Raw genomic sequence first — 13,289 nt, forward strand, 5'->3', positions numbered from 1 at the left:
TTCTGTTCTTCTTCTTCTTCCTCTGGATTGACCATCTGTTGTTTCCTTGTTTTCTTTTTACCCTCTTCTTTCTTGTTGTCGTTATTGTCTGTGTTCTGCACCTGCTGCTGTGCTGCAGGTGTCTCTCTCAGCTGTGGAGATCGACTCCGCAGCTGTTCCCCCCACCTGTCAGTGTTTTTTTTTCATGCGCATCGCGCATGCGCGACTCCTCGTGCATGTGCGATTGCGCACTTTTACTCGGCTCTGTGAGCCATTTTTGTAGTCCCGAGCCCGGGACTTCCACTGACCTGAGGGAGCGGGCTTCTCTTTCCGCAGCGGGCCTCTTCGGACAGGTAAGGCCTTCACCTTCTTCTTCCGACGTTCTTTCTTCCTCTTTTCTTCCCGTTGTTTTCGACTTTTCTCTCTTCGCTGCCATTTTCTACTCACTTTTATTTTTACTTTGTTGTAAATTTTAATCTTGTACCTTTGTACTTTGTGTGTTTTTTTTAAACTTTTCGGGAGAGGGCTGGAATTCCCTGACCGGCCACTTCTCCATCACGTGACTCCTCCCTCCCCCCTGGTCAATGTCGGGCAAAAGTTAGATAGATAAGCAAGAAACATGATCTTCCAAAATCAAGGACCGTTCCTATCCTAACTGCTAACAGTATCTTAAATGGTTCTTCCATGGCAAAAAGGTGATGCCCTTGTACTGTTTTTTTAACTCGACCTCACTACGCCTGCAATTATATTTTTTGTCATTTTCTCCATTGTATCACTACTCCCTTCAGTTTATTTGTGTCTTCTCACTTTACCTGTTGCACAGGTTGACTTACCTGGATAGCAAGCACAACAAAACAATTCAATCCTGAAACAGACACACTATTCTATGTTCTCTTATTCTCAGAAATTACCAGCTGGATAGAGAAATAAATCCTAGAAAGTGCTTAAACTTCCTTTGAAATCTGCTCAATCAACTCTGACTCCTGTAAACTTCTGGGCCAAGTCCACTCATTGTCAACAATGGTATTGACTACCTTGACAAAGTGCATTGGGAACAGAGAGAAGTCTCATGTAAGTGGAAGAGGGAGGGCACGAGATGCAAATGAAAACAAGTTATATTCGATACAGAGGGATGATCCAGAAAGAGTAAAAAGATCTATGTGGAATGAAGCCTTATTGACCAGCAAAATTTCCCATCCATTTGCCTTCAATTGCTCTATGAAAGGCTGTGTGAGTTGGACCCAAGGTCCTCATGTAGCACAACACTGATTACTTTTAATCTCAGCAAAACATCACAGAATGTTTAATAAGAACATAAGCAAACAACAAAAACTGATCATGAACTAAATGGTGTCCTTTCCCCTTTCCATTCTGATTGTGCTTTATTTGGACAGGTCAATTGGTCTGAGACATCAATCCTTCTGTGTTTGAACTTTGATTCACAATTAGATAACTTTTATTTCATAATAATCCTGAGTATTTTAAAATGAAGGCATTGCCTAAAAGGGAATAAAGCACCAATAAGTAATGACATATAAACAGGACTGATAGAAGTTAACTGAGTTTTGGACAACATGACACATTTTGTGGATGTTGAACTCAGACATCAGTTTCAAAAGCAAATAAGGTGAGGCAGTATTTGAGATGGTGTGGAAATGAGGCCTAAATTTTGGAGGTTGAAATTGGTTGCCAGCAAATGGAACTTCTCAGAAGTTATAAAGATCAACCTTAACAAAATGTTCTATCAGAGGAAATTTTGCTTCACCTATGACTGGGTGTTGGACAAACAGCCTGGCAATTTTTGAGATGGTATGAAATTAAAAATGGTGTTGGGGGATATCAAACTGGTTATTTTGAAACTGATGCCATTTTTAGATATTGCTATGCTAATTCTAAATAACAGAAAGTGCATGCATATTCCATTCAAATTCTCATTGGGCAACATACTTCAACCCAGTAATTCATCTATTGAACTGTCTCCAAGTAAAGTATGTCTTAAATCAGGCACAGAGATGAAAACCTCACAAATTACGCCAACTGATTTTGATATTACAGTAAAATCCCTGTTATCTGGAGTCAAGCAACTGGCAAAATAATCATGGAAAATAACTAGGTAAAAAATGCAGAAGTTTAAAATTGGCCATTCGTTCGCTAATCATGCAACACACGATCTTAAGCAACTGGAAAATTCATTTTTCCAGCATCTACCAATCCCCATAGGTGCTGGATACCAAGGGTTTGACTGGGACCATGCCTATATCGAGAGAATTCTGGAACATCGCTACTAATACATCATTACTTTCTCATTTGACTCATGGTTCTCTCTCTCTCTCTTTTTAGAACATGTAATGTATCCTGTCATTAGGATATACTTTGAGATGGCTAATTCTTTATTCCTCAACAATATTATTTCTCAGGTCTTTGCATCCAAGGAATCCACATTTACTTTTGGTGCCCTCTCCCTTTTTACATGTCGAAATTGCATGGGTTTTTTTTTTATTGAGATGCTTATTTACTACGTTCAGCCTTGTTGGTTTTAATGTGCTGTTAAAGTCAATGTGAATATTTCCTGTCAATTGTAGACCTCCACTTCAGATGTTTAAAAAAAAAGAGTTGACAAATCTGTTGTCTCTTCATATTGCATTCAACATTTTTTCAACCTCTTTTAACATCATTCAGGCCATAGAATGTTTCCTCCATCAAACTCTTTTGTGACTATTTGCCCTTATGATCACCAATGTTGTACTGCAATAGTTTTAGGTTATCATACTTGAAATTTCAATAAACAGAACTAATTTCCCTTACAACATGAAATATAGTTTCATACCAATATCCACTAGGGCTATTCAGAAAATCTCTCCAAACTCCTGATGGAGTTTGATAGAACCTTCCACTCATGAATTCCAAGCTCCATTGGTCTCTTCAGAAGATGGAAGAGGTCAGATGACCATTATTCACATGGATGAATGACACCAGGCACATTCCAAAAAAAAAGGTTTATTTTCAACTTCTGATGACTTATTAAGTTATTTTTAGAGAAATGTCTTCATATTTACTGTAAGTTAAGGCTTCAGTTCCTTAATCCTGCATATTGATTTTCTTGTTTTTATTTTCTGTACATATTTATTTTCTGGTCTTGGAATCTTTATCATATATAACTACAGAGAGGGGATAATAAAAAAGGATTAAAGTATTTTATACAATCACAACTATTTTTATAGTTAAATGAAGAAGATTAATACAAAGAAACATAATCAACACTATTCTATTCAATTGCCAGAAGCTGCAGATACCTCCAAAGAAACAGCATTTGGTTTGCAAAGTCCAGACATTATTGGTTTATGTTATTATTCATACATCCACCGTCAATATCTCCACTTTCCAATTTGCTTCTACCAAAGCAGAATTATTCACTTTTGACTAAACATATTCAAATCTGAGTAACCTGTGGCTGCAAATAGATGGAAATCTCAAAGTGAATATGTCTGGGAAAGAGTGACCTGAGCAATGGCTGCAGTGAAGATCTGAAAGGATAGAATAATCGTAAAGCTCCTAACTAGAGGCTCTGCCAGAAAAGAAGTTCTCAAAATGTGGCCATACTTTTGACAAAACCTTCGTTAAAATTAGCACGAAGCAGGAACTATCTGTATTCCAGGTCCCCATCTGGACTCGAGATCACCATGCAAGTTGTGAAATACATCCTCTCTCCCTCTGCTGCACACTCCTGTCCATACATTTTTACTGAAAGTCAAGGATTGAAATCTTTGTTTATTATCTTATGATCTGCCCATTCTTCCTCTTCCTTATAAAAACTGAGAGAATGAATATGTTCTTTTCCAGATTGTCCCTATCTAGGATTACCGAAACTTGCGTGCCTTGTAATGGGTGTGGGTCTAATCTTCAAGGTGCAAGTGCATGAACAATGTCACACAGGTGGGTCAAGGGAAGATTTGGCTTTGTTTGCTGTTCCAATTCTTCTTGCTTTTGCATTTTGTTTTGCTGACTGAGAAAGGCAAAGTTCTCAGAAGTGGGAAGATCACTTGTGCATACATTATTGCCTGTTCTATTCTTACTAGTCCAACTTTCAGTATCAATCCCAAACTTCTGCAGAGGATCTTTGAGATCTCCCTCAAGGTTTTCTTTTGCACTCTCTGATTTCTTTGACCTTGACTGAGCTGGGAATAGAAAGGTTGAGGGAGATAATCTGTTTCCAATGCATGCAGACAAGTTGGTAAAGGCCTTCATAGACGTGTTTTGATATTGACAATGCGAAAACTGGCATTTGTGTAGTGATTTTCCCCTTATATTCAGAACTATACCAAGATCTTTCGATGCTTTTTATATGGAACCCATTCCACGCCTGTTCTGAGAGGTTGGGATCACAATGCCTGAACCTGTGCTGGAGACCTTCATCCACATTGATTGCCCAAGAAAGTAAACCATCTGGATGATCGACCGGTTCCATGTTTTGTAGCAGCTATGCATCTTGCCACATCAATTGGGTGGGAAAGATGCAGAGTACAGAAGGAAACCCGTGGCTAGACGTAAGGATTTACGATGAAGGCTAACTTACCCACCTAACCTGCAGCTGGTTTCCTGCACAAACCTCTGCAGACTGAGACCGGGTTCGAGCAGATCTCCTTCATAATTTGGATAACCTGCATAAAATTTATCTAAGTGGGTTTCAGATATACATTGCACAATTCTGAATGTCACTGGAATTTTGATCATTTCTGTCAATTAGTGCCACATACATATAACTTCACACCTGCCAGAGACAAATCCACAAAGTTCTGAAAAATGTCATTCGTATCTGATTGCATTCAATTTTCAATTTCCTCTCTCCTCAAGTTCTGAGCCCCAAGACAGAATATGCTGCAATTAACTGGTCATTTCTAGTGGATAGCACAGACACGAAAATGATGAATTTCGAGACTCTTGAAGAATGATGCCATATTTGTGCTTTTCAGGATACTGATCCATTAATACAAATCTGAAGTGGGCTTGAAGGAAAATTTTGCACCATTGTAGACCTGTTATAGACAAGTATATGCTGTCAAATCATACTTAACTAAAATATATTTCTTTGTTCAAATTCATTTTTTTTTGAAATTGCATACTTTGCGACATATGCCATGAGACCATGATTTAGGAGTAGAATTAGGTCATTCAGCCCATTGAGTCTACTCCACCATTCAAATCAACCCCATTCTCTTGCCTTCTCCCTTAACCTTTGGTGTCCTTACTCACTAAAAATCTATCAATCTCGGCTATAAATATACCCATGACTTTACCTCAGCAGTCATATGTGGCAATGAATTCACAGTCTTGCAACCATCTGACTGAAGAAAAATTTCCTCATCTCTGTTCTAAAGGGACGTCCTTTAATTCTAAGGCTGTACCCTCTGATCCTAGACTCTCCCACTTCTGGAAACATTTCTCCACATTCACCCTTTCAGAATTTTTCAATGAAATCCCTCGTGACGAAAGCATGCCACTGCCTCTACTTTCTCAGGAGTTTGCAGAAGTTTGGTATAACATCGGAAATCTCTATAGATGTATGGTGGACAGTATGTTCACTGGCTCCATCACAATCTGGTATGGGGATACCTATACACCCGACCGCAAAGCTTTGTAAAAGGTAGTGGACACAGCCCAGGACATCACAGGCAAAATCCTCCTCACCATTAAGAACATCTACAGGGAACGCTGCCATCAGAGAGCAGCAGCAATCACCAGGGATCCACACCACCCAATGCACACTCTGTTCTTGCTTTTACCATCAGGTAAGAGGTGTAGGTGCCACAAGACTCAGACGACCAGGTTCAGGAACAGCTGCTACCCCTCCACCATCAGACTCCTCAACAGCCAACTCAATCAGGGACTTGGTTAAGGACTTCTACTTTTGCACTTTATTTTTTTCCATTTCTGTATTGCACAGTCAGTTTGTTTCTATTTCTTTATTTGTTTACATGTGTATATTCTGTATAATTCTTCTTTGCACTACCAATATGTGGTAATTCTGTCTCGCCTGCAGGAAAACAGAATCTCAGGATTGTATGCGATGACATGAATGACAATAAATATGAAATCTGATCCTAAACTCCAGTGTTTACAATCCGAGAGCCATCAAATGTTCCTTGTATGTTAACTTTTTCATACCTGGGATCATTCTCCTAACTCTCCTCTGAACCCTCTCTCACACCCACATCCTTCCTCAGATAAGCGGTGCAAAGCAGCTCACAGTTCTCCAAATGTGTTTTGACAAATGCCTTGTAAAGTCCCAGCATTATATCTTAATACTATAAGCCCCTGCATTACATCTTTATATTTCTAGTCCTCTCATATTGAATGGTAACATTGCATTTGCCTTTTCCCCTTCTGACTCAACCTTCCTAGTTCACCTTTAGGGAATTCCTGCACCAGGACCCCCAACTCACTTTGGACTTCTGAAGAATCACTTTTGATTTCTGAATTCATTCTCGATTTAGAAAATGGTCCATGTTTTTGCTCCATATTGCATGACCACACACTTATCCATGCTATATTCCATTTGGTACTTCTTTTCCCATTCTCTCAACCTATTCAAGGCCCTCTGCAGGCTCTCTACTTCCTCAACACTACCCACCCCTCCATCTATCTTCATAACATCTGCAAAATTGGCCATCAGTTCTGTCATCTAAATTGAAGTGGACCCAACCACCAACCCCAATGAACACCACTATATAGTGGCAGAAAACCAGAGAAGGCCCCCTTGCCAGCCAGCCAACTTTCTACCCATGCTGGTACTTTTCCCGTATTACCATGGGCTTCTATCTTGATTGGCAGCCTCATCATCATCAAGGTATTGTGAAAATTCAGGTAAAACCAGCCTATAATTCCTGCCTTTTGCCTCTCTTCCTTCTTAAGGAATGGGGTGACATTTGCAATTTTCCAGGGCCTGTGCTAATATTATCTTCCCAGCTTTTTTCCTCCTGATCCTACTAATTTCTCCCAAAGGTTTGTACAGACTCCTTCTGGTCCTCATCTGTTATTTTAATTATGATTCAATGCTGCTGTCAATTTGGTTAAACATACTCCATTCTACAAAGACAATCCTTCCCTCTTTTACTATGTGTCGGTGGTCTTTTAATTTATTTTTCTCTCTTCATTTGTTCTTTGTTGGTTGTTTGAAGTGATAATATTTTTTTTTCTTAATTAAAAATTCTAAGAGAAAACATTGAAGTGAGCAAATTATGAAGGTGCCATTCGCTCAGCCCAAGGACTTCTGCTTCCTTCTCAACCACTGGACAGAGAAGTTAAGTCCCAGGATTACAAGAAGGAAACAAATTGTTGAAATCGTTTTTCCAAGTGCTACAAAATATATGAAGAATATTACATATCAAAGTGATTAATTGCTAATTAAGTAAGATGCAGAGCAGCCAATTTTCGCATGCATAACTTTACAACTAGGAAAGAAGCATTTGTATTTTTCTCATGAAAGAATTATCATTTTTAAAAAATAAAGATATTGATTGTGAACTAACTGTTAGCTGGGTACATACAGCTCTTTCGTAAAGTTTCAGCATAAATTTGGAATCGACCTTAGAAAGCAAATCAAGCTTTAGTTTAGCAGTTCATTTAATAAGCAAAACTATTTTTTATCTAGGGCGGCACATAGCAATTACCACAACGCTGTTACAGCGCCAGCGACCCTGGTTCAAATCCAGCACTGTCTGGAAGGAGTTTGTACTTTCTCTCTGTGTCCATGTGGGATTCCTCCAGGTCCTCCGGTTTCCTCCCACCCTCCAAAAATGTACCAGGTTGGAGGTTCATTGGGATATTGGGCAGCACGAGCTCATGGGCTGGTACGGCCTATTACTATACTGTATGTGTAAATATCGTGGCATTCTTTCTGTCCTTCTAAAACTCTAACTACATCGATATTGGCAGTATTTTTTTGGGGTGTGAAACACTTTCAGATATCCAAATGTTCTGAGTGTATTTATATAAATTTGCAATATTTTTGCAAGGTATTCTCTTTGTGTAGCTGTGATTGGCTTCTGCACTCAAATGGCTCCCTTGTTTCTTGGTAACCGGAACTGAAAATAGTCTTTGTAGTGTGGTCAGACCATAGCAGTACACAGTGTGATCACAGCTTCCTTTGCTGAGTTATATATTTTTTTTTACAATCAAGTTTGGCAATTTAATTGATTTTGATTCCTGCTCAGAATTGGTTCAAGTGAGACCCCTGGATTTCTTTTAGATTCAGCAAGTAAATGGTTATATGGTTAATAACAGCAATTTTTTTACAAAATTCAAGAAATCTGCATTACATTGATTTTTCCTCAATACTTAAAACTGGCTTGCATTAAATTTTATCTACCGGTACTATGGTGCCCAATAAACAAATTTTATTCTCTGCCAGGAATATTTGGCCAGCTTGTCTCTTTCCACCCCAAAATTTAACTAAGGGTGTCTAATTAATTAGTAACATGCCATTGACATAAATTAGTACAAATAGTACATGCAGTTGTAAATGTATGTCTTAAGTCATTCTGATGCAGATCCCCCATCTAACTGCTACCCCTATTCTAGCATTCATACATTATCTTCCAAGCAGTATGCATTATCTTCTTCAAGGTATGTATTCTTTGCTATATAAAGGACACTATTTGACCTGCTGAGTTTCTCCAGCATTGTGTGTTTTTATGCATTATCTTCTTATCCGGACTTGCTTTGCAGTAAAACCAAACAATATTGGGCTTAGTATTTTTTTTTGTTATAAACTTTATCACATGCCACATGGAAAACACACATTGCATGTACATTTGGCAGAACTGACCAAAATTGACCAGAATTAGCCACACATCTAATTTGGTGTTTACTGTTGTTTATCTGAATGTTGTATCAACTACTTCAGAAACTTACAGAACTGTTCAATTGTTTTACAAGGAATTAAAGTTGATGGACTTGTAACATTGGGCTAGTACTTGCTGGAAAATACTGAAGGTTTCATGTCGAATCTCCAGCATTTAATCCTGTCAGGACACATAAGTGCAGAAGACCCAAAACTGCTTGTCACATCAGAATCAGATTTTATTGTCATGAATAAGTCATGAAATCTGATATTTGGCAATAGCATCACAGTACAAACATTCATATAAACCACTTTACAAAAAATAAAAATGGTGCTTGAAACATCGAAGTCAGGCAGTGTCTTGGGTTCATTGATCATTCAGGAATCAGAGGCAGTAGGGAAGAAGCTGTCCATGTGCCACTGAGTGCACATCCTTAGGCTCCTGTACCCTTTTTTTCCCGATGGTAGCAGAGTGAAGAGGGGCATGGCCTGGGTGTTGGGGTTCCTTGAGGATAGAGGTTGCTTTATTAAGACACCACCTCTTGTAGATGACCTCGATGGAGTGAAGTCTGGTGTTCGTGATATCTCAGGCCAAGTTTAACAACCCTCTGGAATTTTTTTCTTAGCCTGAAAGTTGGCATCTCTGTACCAGACAGTGATGCAACCAGCCAGAATGCTCTCCACAGTACACCTACAGAAGTTTTTAAGAGTTTTGGTGACATACTGAATCTCCTCAAACACCTCATTTCTCATTAATAAAGTGATAAAACCACCAGACGAACTGTTTAATATTCCTAGTTCATGGCAGAGGAAAAATAGACAGGAAAGTACATAGTAATTTACATATTTTGAATCATTAAACTATTTCGATAAATATTTTAGTTACTTTAGTTTGTTTAAATTATTTTTATTTCAAAAGGTTTATAATTTTAAAATGCTTTTTATCCTATCATTGAGCTTCCATAATTATTGTATGTTTATGTATTTGGAAATTCTAGATCTTCAGCAATGTTTGGCAAAATTAGGCATATACTGTATTTAATAGCTTTTTTAATGGGCCATTTCTCTGAAAACATTGTATATGATCCTGGAGCCATATAGTGCCTTCTCCTTTTGGATCTTCCCCCACTGCCTCTGTCTCGGGCTCAAATGCCACATGAAATTTATTTATGACTTTCTTTTATACTAACATTCTCCCAAATACTCTACATATGACATATGTTCTGCCAATTCCACCATACAAGTGTTTACATTATATTTTCCTTTATACCTCCGTCATGGATTCAGTTCAATTATAAATGTCAAGGCCACTTCATAAAACATTAACAACACCGGAGAACAATTAAAAAAAAAATGTTTGCAAAGTATTGGGGATTATGATGGACAACTTCAAGCTGAATCCAAAGATAATGTCAGATTTGCTATATTATGTAGGAAGTTGGAGAAACATTAAATGAACTTTTATTGAAATTAGTCATGCTGCAGCTTTGAGCTTCAAAGATTCTGTTACATCACAAATGTAACAGAATGTATTGCAGCTGTTACGACATATTTCTGTTGCATTGAATCTTTCTGGACATTAAATGCTATTGTTAAGTACACTCACTATGCTATTTCCTCAAGAACATGTCCATCAACATACATTCAATCTATATCATTGTAATGCACAGTATCTGTATATGCGAGGTGCTTTTATAGCCTGTCTGCATCTATCCCGATGAAGCATGCCCAGGTATAAGATGATATTCACATAGCACCTGCACTAAGTGCATGCCCAGGTATGCTTGGACTGACCAAAACAGCTTGCTAAGTGGGCAATATTTCAGTAAAATCAAAAAATAGGTTATATCTTTAAAAAAATGGTTTGTGATAGGAAATCTTTGAGGTGGTTTTCATGTTCAGCAGCCCAAAATCCATAAAATACACCCAAAACAGGAAGAACAATCTTTGTTGTCTACTGCAATCAGTCACTAACCTGAAATGCTTTTCAAGAAAGCAAACTATATATTGGCCTTTCCTGCAGAGAGATGGAGTTTATAAATAGGGAAGTTTTGATACAATTGTACAGGGACTCACTGAGAAGACCCTGAGAGTAACGCACATTTTAAAATCTTAGTTCACTTAGATCCTGTTGTAATCTTGAATAACTCTCTTTGCTGTTCGCAATACCATCCATTTTTGGTGACAACATTTAAACTTTTGAAGTGTGTCAACTTCATTCTCATTGAAATCATGAACATATATGATGACTAATATTGGACCCAACAGTGACTCTCCGACTCTCCAGTGGTCACTAACCTCCAATCTGAAAAGAAAAGCCCTCCGTTACCACCCTCTGACTCTGACTATAAAGCTAGATCTGCTCACCCTGGATTCCCAGGATCTATCCTTTCAGATCAGCCGACTATGTACAGCTTGTCAAAGGCCTTTGTCAAATTCATGTAGATAACATCTACTGCTTTGCCTTGTCAATATTTTTAATTCCTCTCTTCAAAAAACAATTAAATTGATGAGACTATTTCCTACGCCCAAAGCCATGCTGACTATCCCTGAGCGGTCCAAGCCTTTCTAAATTTCTCTGGACTCTGGCCAATAGCAGTGAATGTCACACCATTATTCAAACTAGAGATGCAGGCAAAAAGTAGGGAACTATGGGCCAGTTACTTTAACATCTATAGTTGGGAAAATGATTGAGCCATAATTAAAAAAGAAATAGCGAGGCATCTGTAGCAAAACGGAACTATCAGGCAGATGCAGCATGGACTCAGCGAAGGCAAGTTCTGTTTGACAAACTTACTGGAATTATTTGAGGATGTAACAGGCATGGTAGATAGAGGGGAGCAGAAGGGTGTTGTTTACTTGGATTTCCAGAAGGTATTCAATAAGTTCCCGCATAAAAGACATACATAAGATAAGGATACAGAGTGTTGGAGGTGATGTATTAACATGGTAGAGGACTGGTGAACCAGCAGAAAGCAGAGAGTTGGGATACAATGGTGTTTTTCTGGTTGGAATTCAGAGGTGAATGGTGTGCCGCAGGGGTTGGTACTGGGCCCTCAACTGTTCATGATATACATTAATGTTCTCGAAGAGGGGACAGAGTATAGTGTATCTCAGTTTGCTATGACACTAAATTGAGTGGGAAAGAAAATAGTGCATGTATCTGGAGAGTCTGCAGAGTCTGCACTCAACATGGATTTGTGGGAGGAAGGTCATGTTTGACCAATCTGATTGAATTTTTTGAAGAGGTGACTAGGAATGTGGATGAGGGTAGCGCAGTGGATGTTGTCTATATGGACTTCAGTAAGGCCTTCGATAAGGTACCACATGGAAGGTTAGTTAGGAAGGTGCAGTCTTTAGGTATAAATTTTGAGATAGTCAAATGGATTGAACATTGGCTGAAAGGGAGAGGCCAGAGAGTGGTAGTGGATAATTGTCTGTCAGGTTGGAGGCCGGTGACCAGTGGTGTGCCTCAAGGATCTGTATTGGGCCCATTGTTGTTCGTTATATACATTAATGATCTAGATGATGGGGTGGTGAATTGGATTAGTAAATATGCAGACGATACTAAGATAGGTGGAATAGTGGATAATGAAGAAGGTTTTCAAGGATTGCAGAGGGATTTGGGCTGCTTAGAAAAGTGGGCTGAAAAATGGCAGATGGAATTTAATGCTGATAAGTGTGAGGTGCTTCATTTTGGTAAGAAGAATCAGAATAGGACATATGTGGTAAATGGGAGAGCATTGAGGAATACAGAAGAGCAGAAAGATTTAGGAGTGACGGTACATCGTTCCCTGAAGGTAGAAACTCACGTGAATAGGGTGGTGAAGAAGGCTTTTAGTATGCTGGCCTTTATCAATCATTGCATGGAATATAGGAGTTGGGAGGTGATGTTGAGATTGTATAAGACGTTGGTGCGGCCTAATTTGGAGTTCTGTGTGCAGTTCTGGTCGCCTAATTATAGGAAGGATATAAACAGAGTGGAGAGAGTGCAGAGAAGGTTTACCAGAATGTTGCCTGGGTTTAAGCATCTGGAGTATGGGGAGAGATTGGACAGATTGGGTCTTTATTCTTTGGAGCGTAGAAGGTTGAGAGGGGATTTGATAGAAGTATTTAAGATTATGAACGGGATAGACAGAATGGATGTGGATAGACTATTTCCGTTAAGAGGAGGAAAGTTTAAAACAAGAGGACATGAGTTAAGAATTAAGGGGCAGAGGTTTAGAGGTAACATGAGGGGGAAATTCTTTACTCAGAGAGTGGTAGCTGTGTGGAATGATCTTCCGGGAGAAATAGTGGCGGCGGAGTCAATTGTATTATTTAAGAAAAGGTTGGACAGGTATATGGATGAGAAGAAGATGGAGGGTTATGGGCATTGTGCAGGGAGGTGGGATTAGAAAGGGGTGTTTGGTTCGGGGCGGACTAGAAGGGCCTAATGGCCTGTTTCCGTGCTGTAATTGTTATGTTATGT

General features: G+C 38.9%; 1 long non-coding RNA gene across 1 annotated transcript; it reads left to right on the forward strand.

The window, feature by feature from the left end:
* On the forward strand, positions 1-4,989 carry LOC138762938 (uncharacterized). The gene is made up of 3 exons (XR_011357249.1): positions 1-1,050; positions 3,820-3,912; positions 4,831-4,989. It is a non-coding gene; the product is annotated as an uncharacterized lncRNA (long non-coding RNA).
* Positions 4,990-13,289: the final 8,300 nt, after the last annotated feature.

The sequence above is a fragment of the Narcine bancroftii genome, chromosome 5 (assembly GCF_036971445.1).
Source record: "Narcine bancroftii isolate sNarBan1 chromosome 5, sNarBan1.hap1, whole genome shotgun sequence".
NCBI lineage: Eukaryota > Metazoa > Chordata > Chondrichthyes > Torpediniformes > Narcinidae > Narcine > Narcine bancroftii.